General features: G+C 45.3%; 1 long non-coding RNA gene across 1 annotated transcript; it reads left to right on the top strand.

Annotated features, from left to right (window-relative positions):
* The first annotated feature begins 1,284 nt into the window (after positions 1-1,284).
* LOC144172444 (uncharacterized) lies at positions 1,285-7,251 on the top strand. The gene is made up of 3 exons (XR_013323006.1): positions 1,285-1,528; positions 2,601-3,227; positions 4,620-7,251. It is a non-coding gene; the product is annotated as an uncharacterized LOC144172444 (long non-coding RNA).
* Positions 7,252-7,411: the final 160 nt, after the last annotated feature.

Here is a 7,411-nt window from a genome sequence, read left to right as displayed (position 1 = left end):
ACCTTAGCTCACCCTACGTATACCCTGGCATAGCCGAGCTAAGCCACTGCTAATTTTTTGAGCGTCGCCCGGCACGGCTGGAGCTCAAGTTTAAGTATGCTCCGCTGTTGAAAAAGCATACGAGGGACACTCACGCCGTGTGAAACACCATTCTAGAAGGTTTATTTCTTTCTTTCGTATTTAGGGCACACTTGCCACCTACTGCGCCTTTACACGGTTTCCTGCCGCCTGCTCCGTCGGCTCCTGTCAACCATTCGATACCGGCTGGGCCGCGCCCGGACGTACACACCTCGGTGGTCCGGTCTCTCGCCGCCATTGCACGACGCCGTTTCCCGTGATTCTCCTCAGAACGCAAAAGAAAAGTAAACTCAGTTCCACCCAGTGTCAAATCTGCATAAACAGCGGACTGTGGATTGTCTTTGCGAAGATTCCCTTTAGCTCAGGTTTCTTTCTTGAGCGTAATTTTAGAGTCGTCTTTGCGGCTAAGACGACTCTTAGCCGTCACAATTTTTTTTCAGATATTTATGGTAAAATAACACTTACAGTAGTTTTCTCTAACTATATTTCCTGCGTAGACCCCCATGTACTGACAGAAGACTGTAGTTCTGTAGCGTTTGCAACGTCACTGTGGAGTAACTACTTATTACAAGAAAATGAAACTTGGCGTAATGGTAGAGTCGTCTTTGCGGCTCATTATAATAGAATTTAAGGTACTTTCTATAACACAGGAGTTAGAGCCGTTTTCTGCAATAATACTCCGTGCGTAGATGGCCCTACTTCAGTGAGCAACAGGCAGTGTGGGAAATCCAGCTCGCAAAGACCAAACTTACACCGATTTCCTTAAAGTCAGCTTCACCTCTTAGCACAAATGCATTGCCGAGAAGGAGGCAATGCATTAATATAAGCCGTCTTATATAAATTATGAAGGCCCTAGGACCTGCCTTTATTTTTATCATTTTTTTCTCACTGTGAACCGGTTTTCGTGCGGCGGAGAAACCTGCTCTGACACCTGCTCCAGCAGAGACTGCCGTCAAGGCAAGCGTTAGAACAGCCCCGTTTCAAAAGACGCGCGACTTTTGGCAAACCTTTCCTGGGCGCGCATGGTAGGCTGTGCCCTTCCTAAGCCGTCTCTCCTGTATACACCTTTCCTATGCGGGCTCCATGGGCGCCGCCATTATCTGAGGCGCGCGCGCGCAGCGACGTCTGGCGTCTGCTTGGTGGGATATTCCATCTTGGACTGTTTCAAGGTCTCCCCGAACGCGCCGAACGTGTGCTTTTCTTGTGTGTACGTGCCTAGCTCGCCCGTTCTATTGCGATATTCCGGCTGCAGAAGCATCCGTTATATACGGTTTTTGGTCCAGTGTATGTGCAGTATTTCTAGGTATTGTGATCTGACATTACACCTGCGTTACGAGCCGCAATTTTGCGATCGACGATCACGAGCGGCGGATATCGTCGAACGACGCAGGCGGCTGCACGCCGTCGACTTCAACAGCCGCTGCACTCATCGAACCGGTCGACCTTGGAGGTAAATCAAACCATTTTATTACCTAAAACATTTCGATTTTATTCGCCACATACGAAGCTGTACGTGAAACAATCGCCTATCGCGATGATTTTGAAACAGTCGTGCTTGTTTACGTTTACCTTCGAACTTATGCGACCCAAGGGCTCTTCAGTGATGACGCTTGCCGTTTGCTCGACGTGTAGGCGTTGCATTTCTTGGACGATACAGTAATGTGTCTAAGCGTCTTTGTTACCGTAATTTTGGGTATATGCGGGGTGCTGGTTCTGCTGGCGAACATGAGCGCGGCCAACGAGGGCTTGCTCGAGCATATCGCAGACGAGTTCAGGCACCCGCGCGGGCGCTGCTGGTGACAAATAGTTGGTGACGAACTGATTAAACGCACGTTTTTGTCGATGAGAGCATTGCATGGTATCGGTGGAACGACTTCGAGCAAGGAATCGTCGCCAAATCCACCCCGGCAACGCCCGCGTCACAACTAACACTGGTAGCAACAACCGTGATTCTAGCTACTGAGTGAGCGGGAGCGGTTTTCTCGGTTGGGTGAAATGCAAGACAGACTGCACCCACCGTGCGTTGTGATGCGGGTTGGGTTGTCGGGGGTGGTGGTGATGGCGCTTACTAGACCTTGCCCGACTTCGCAGTGTGTCGGCGGCAGTAGTCACGAGTAGCGAGTGGATTTTTGTGTTCGTGTGCTGGTCACTGTCGCTGCTATTTTTTCGTTATCAGTCGACGTGAAATCAATCGACGATCAATCAATTCCTAATCAACTACATGCAAATTGGTAGTGATCGATTGCTAACTGCAGACATTCAATGTTTATGTATTTCACCGAATCTGTGCTACACTAATGTAGCCGGACTGTCGTTTTTTAAAGGGGAGGGGGGAGGGGGGGGGGGTGGGGTGTTACAGCTATTATTTGTAAACGGCCCAACTTCCACTGTAATACTGCGTTTTCACTTACCCACTCAGCATTTCTTAGAATAAGCTGTGTCGGAGACAGCATATGCAATAGTTTTCTTTGTTTTTTTTTAACGACGCCTGAAGAACATTTTTTCTTGCTTCTGTCTTCTAGACAACCAAGTGTACAGCCATCCTGATGAGATTGCCTCATGGACAGACGACATCCGTCAATGGCCGTGCGTGCAAGCACCAGACGTACTGTATTATCTAATTCAGTCCAAGGCCTGCGACCTGCAAGCAATGAAGAACTACAAATCTTCGGACGCTTACAATTATGTGCAGAGTGGCTGGGTGGGCAAGTTGCTGCTGCACAAGATTTCTGAAGATTTTAGTTACGTCAAAGGAACCGTGTGCCCATCACAGGCTGTCAGCTCTGCAGCCAGAAACGCCTGGGTGTGCGTTAAGAAAAGTGGCGAGGTGGTCACTGCTGGCTGCTCCTGCATGGCAGGAAAGGGCCGGTCATGCAGCCATGTGGGAGCCATCCTTTGGAAGGTGGAGATGGCTGTTCGGCTCGGTTCAACAGCAGCAAGTTGCACAGATACGGCCGCGCAGTGGAATAGAGGCACGCGACGGAATGTGGAGCCAGCCCCGCTGGAAGACATTAGTTTCAAACTCCAGAACACCACTGTAGATGACCCTCCAGCAAAACGCAGAAGAGAAGCGTTTGCAGTGATGACCGCAGAGGAGCTAAAGAAAATGCATGAAGGATCGCCCTTCCCTGGTCTCTTCAAGATTCCAGGTATGTTCAACATGTTTTAGCATGCCGTTAGGGGAGCTAACTAGCATTTCTTGCTCATGTGGACATCCTCATACCGAAGGTGGGCCAAGATACTCAAAATAGTGTTACAGAATAGAAACGTAGCGATACATTTGCTTTAAACATAAAATGCGGATTCCGGGGTGCATACTTTTTTCACTTAACAACTATTTCAGAGATACTTCTGTAAATTCACCGAAAAGGGACCTCAGATTCAGGTAGAAAAATATAGGGATTGAAATACTTTACATATTTTGTGCAAGGAGATTCACCAGGACGAAATTAATAAATCCTGTGATGTAGGCAACACGGTGTGCATCGCAAAGCATAATTTTATCTTAGCAAGAACAAATTCTAAATGAACATGCGCACTAATCTTGTATAAGCAATATTTTCAAGTCATAAAGGAACAGCAACACACCACTGTTTTAAGTTTTTTTTTTCCTGGTAGTGTCAGGTTGGTGTGAGCACAACTTGCGAGGCATATGAGTGAGAGGTGGTTCTACCGCCCTTGGTGATCAGATTTTCCTGTTGTAATGAATAAATGCCGCATTCACGGTTTTGTGGTCCTGAATCATGAAAATATGTTGTATCGAGTTATTTAGAGAAGCCGTGAATGACATCAACCAGCATAAAAAAGGGATGGCAAAATGGAAGACTTCCACCACAAATGACCCACTCGAGTTAACATAGTGTCCGCATGGTAGAAACATGTCGGCTCACTTCAAGCAATTAATGTAATAAGATACTTGTCAGGCTGAGTATCATGATGGAATCGATACATCACAAAGGTGTTTCTTTACAGAGGTGTGCATACATTAGTTAAATGAATGTTGGGACAGAAATTAAGATACCCAAAATATCTCTAAAGTAATATGATAATGCCCAGCCTAGCCTAAATCATATTGCTCTTGTGACTTAAAAATAGTTTTTTCTCAGCCATACAGTAATATTATGTTAAATGCATATATTTTGTCTTGCCATTTGGCAGCTAGAGTGGTAATTAGTGACTAAGAAGCTAGTTTCTCATTTTAATGCTGCGTTCTGCACCAGAGATAAAGTGCTATTCGTGTAGTTGCAATAAACATGGTTACAAATTTCGTAGCAAATTTCATAGTAATAGCAAATTCACAATTTGCATGGTTTTTTCTGGCTAGAATTTCCTGCTTATAATGGGATGTCCAATTTTTTATGCTGCAGCTGTATTTCTGGTTGAGGGAAAACCAATACTAGGGTTTTCTGCTTTCTTTGAGTAGGTCAGAAGTCTGTGTACTCAAAATTAATCCAGGCTTGCATTACAGTGCATGTCAGTCAGGTGTTGCTTTTATGGTGAACTCTGGAAACTAATGTAACTTCTGCATTCATTACACGCAGGCACTCAGCTCTTTGAAACGCTGAACGCACCAGAGCGGCACCGTGACCTTCGACGAACATCTGGTCAACAAACTGTACATAACCACGGAGGTGACAACTGTGCTCAGTGCCAAGCTTTTTATGACAGTTATGTCATGCTGTCATCAGCAGGTGCCACTGCACTTCAGCACGAGACGTTAAGCCAGTCGACACCGCTGTGGTTCTTTTCAAGAAGACTGCGCTTGACGGCATCGAACATCAGTAAGGTGCCAAAAAAGGAAGCAACGGCTTGCGACAAAGCAGCGGAAAGGATGATTTCCCCCATTTTTTCTGGGAACGCGTCCACACGGCATGGCAAACAGATGGAGCCAGTCGCGCGAGCCCAGTTTATTGCGAAGACTGGGCTTGTTGTCAGCGAAACTGGCAACGTTGTGCATTCTGAAATGCCGTGGCTTTCTGCCACGCCCGATGGGGTGATTGAGAGTCAAAACGCGATTCTTGAGATCAAGTGCCCAAATGTCACCGACTGCTTACCTCTGATAGATAGTGGGAAATATGATGTCAGACGAGACAAAGATGGGCTTTTAATTCTGGCACAAAATGGTCCCAATGGCTATTACAGCCAAGTTCAGTTTCAAATGTTCTGCACGAAGAGTAGTTGGTGCTTTTTTATGTGTGGAGTGCACAGGGTGATGTTACTGTCCTGGTTCCTTTCAGCGCTCACTTTGTTGAAAGTAACTTGGCACGGCTACAAAAGTTTTATTTTTCTGAAATGCTTCCCCGACTCACAACTATGTACTGCAGTGGATAGCTGGAAATTCTGTACCGTTACGGCCAAATCTGCCGAATGTAGATGTGCACTCAGTAGTGTTCTGTGCAGCTTGCATTGTGTAATGAATAGGTAAAAAGGAGCAAGAGACAATTGTTGATGTCGTTTTTACACTACAACAGTTTATGGCTAAGGTTCTGTGGATTTTTTGTGTCCGTCAACATATTTGTGGGTGCAAAACTCAGTTCCTGAATGTGATGCAAAAGTGTGGGACTTTCATGTGTGCGCTCTTGTTTGTCTTCAAAGTGTCAAGTCGTGTTTGCATGTTGTTTGTTTGTGTGCTTGCAAGGCTTTATTTGGTTCCGAACTTGCATTAGCTCGAAAAGTTTCACTCCTCCGTTTTGAATTTCGCTTCTCTTTTCCCATCGTAATGTCCCCGGGAGGCTGCATTTACTCCAGACATGCGGACTTCGAAAAGTTCCAAGTCTGCGGGACGTGTAGACTGCTTAAATGTGCCGTGCCTTGATTCTCCACCACGAACGTATATGCCTATCTCCCTAATTCCTGACTATCTACTTAGATTATTTCTGTTTATTTCTGCTCACACCTGTGCTTGCCGTACGTATTTTACCATTTGTAGTTATCGTTTCGTGAAACATTGGGTTGAATCACCAAACCTTCGTTATCTATTGGATGATGCACAAGAGCCGTCAAGATCTTAATCGAACCTGTCGATCACATTTCATGCCTGAGGTGTGATGTCTGTGGTTCAAGTGAACTTTGATTGATTGTGGGGTTTAACGCGCCGACGCAACGCAGGCAATGAGGCGCGCCGTAGTGGAGGGCTCCGGATTAATTTTGACCACCTGGGGATCTTTATCGTGCACCGAAATCTCGTACACACGGGCGTTTTTGCTTTTCGCCTCCATCAGAAAAGCGGCCGCCGCGGCCGGGAATCTAACCCGCGACCTCAAGTGAACTTTCATCTGTGCCTTATTGTGTGATTTGCACAACATTCTTGTGCCCCATCACTTTGCCAGTGATCTGTGCGGTTTTTTTTTGCCTTGAGTCTTCTGTGTGCACCTTACACGAAGCCCATGTTCTTTTTAGAGACCCACTGTTCGTGTCAATGTCTGAAGTGTAATTACTGTGCATTTCTTTTTCTGGTGTGTACCATGTGACCTCATGTGGCAGTGAATGTTGGATTTTCACGTTAGAACAACTTTGGACTTCCTCAACAGCACCTCCGTTTGTATGGTGTACATATTGTACATAATGTGTGCAGTTTTTCTTTCAAGCAGTCTGGTGAACTGAAATACAGCGGCTTGAACTTATTATTTTTCACAGACTGAAACGGTTGCTTTTTCTGGTGAACACTTCCGGAAAACATCGACCTTTCAAGTGCACTGTGTATTCTTCACTTGCTTGCTCCCTAGTTCCTTCCTGCTGTTTAACTTTCCTGATGCCTACCATTCTGTGTAATTGCAGCATTTTGCTAGCTGTTTTTATTCACCTTTATTTGTGCACACAATTGCCCATTCTTCTGCAACGCACAGCGTGCCTGTTGCCTAAAATATGGAAAGTAACTGTTTTTTACCCTGAAAATTGGCTTGTTCTTGAAAATGTATTTTGGCTTTTAGCCCCATTTGTTTATTTCATTTTGGTTCTAAACCTTCCATAGCTGGAGCAGATATTGCTCACCACTTCTTCGTCTTCTTTTATGGGGGAAGGGGTGAACACAGAATTTGTAAAAGGTACGACTCCACAAACAAGGAGGGCCTTGTAAATAAATTGCTGTAAAAAGATTATGCACTAAATTTCAAAGCACATATAGTTTTGCTAGCTTACAATCCATTCAATTTGCATTTGATTTCAGTCGGCCTCGGGTGATCACAAAAGTGGGCCATATCGCATGCAGTCCTATTGTCTTTTCATTATATGGCTAATTTGAGTGAAGTTTGCAATAAATGCAGCGTTATTCCGAAACAATCTTTTGAAAGAACCGAAATTGTTTGGCTAATTTGAGTGAAGTTTGCAATAAATG

Source organism: Haemaphysalis longicornis, unplaced genomic scaffold (genome assembly GCF_048455015.1).
Source record: "Haemaphysalis longicornis isolate Haplotype H1 unplaced genomic scaffold, Haemaphysalis longicornis Haplotype H1 scaffold_207, whole genome shotgun sequence".
Lineage (NCBI taxonomy): Eukaryota > Metazoa > Arthropoda > Arachnida > Ixodida > Ixodidae > Haemaphysalis > Haemaphysalis longicornis.
Note: the sequence above shows the minus strand (reverse complement) of the source record. Positions and strands in the feature narration are given on the sequence as shown.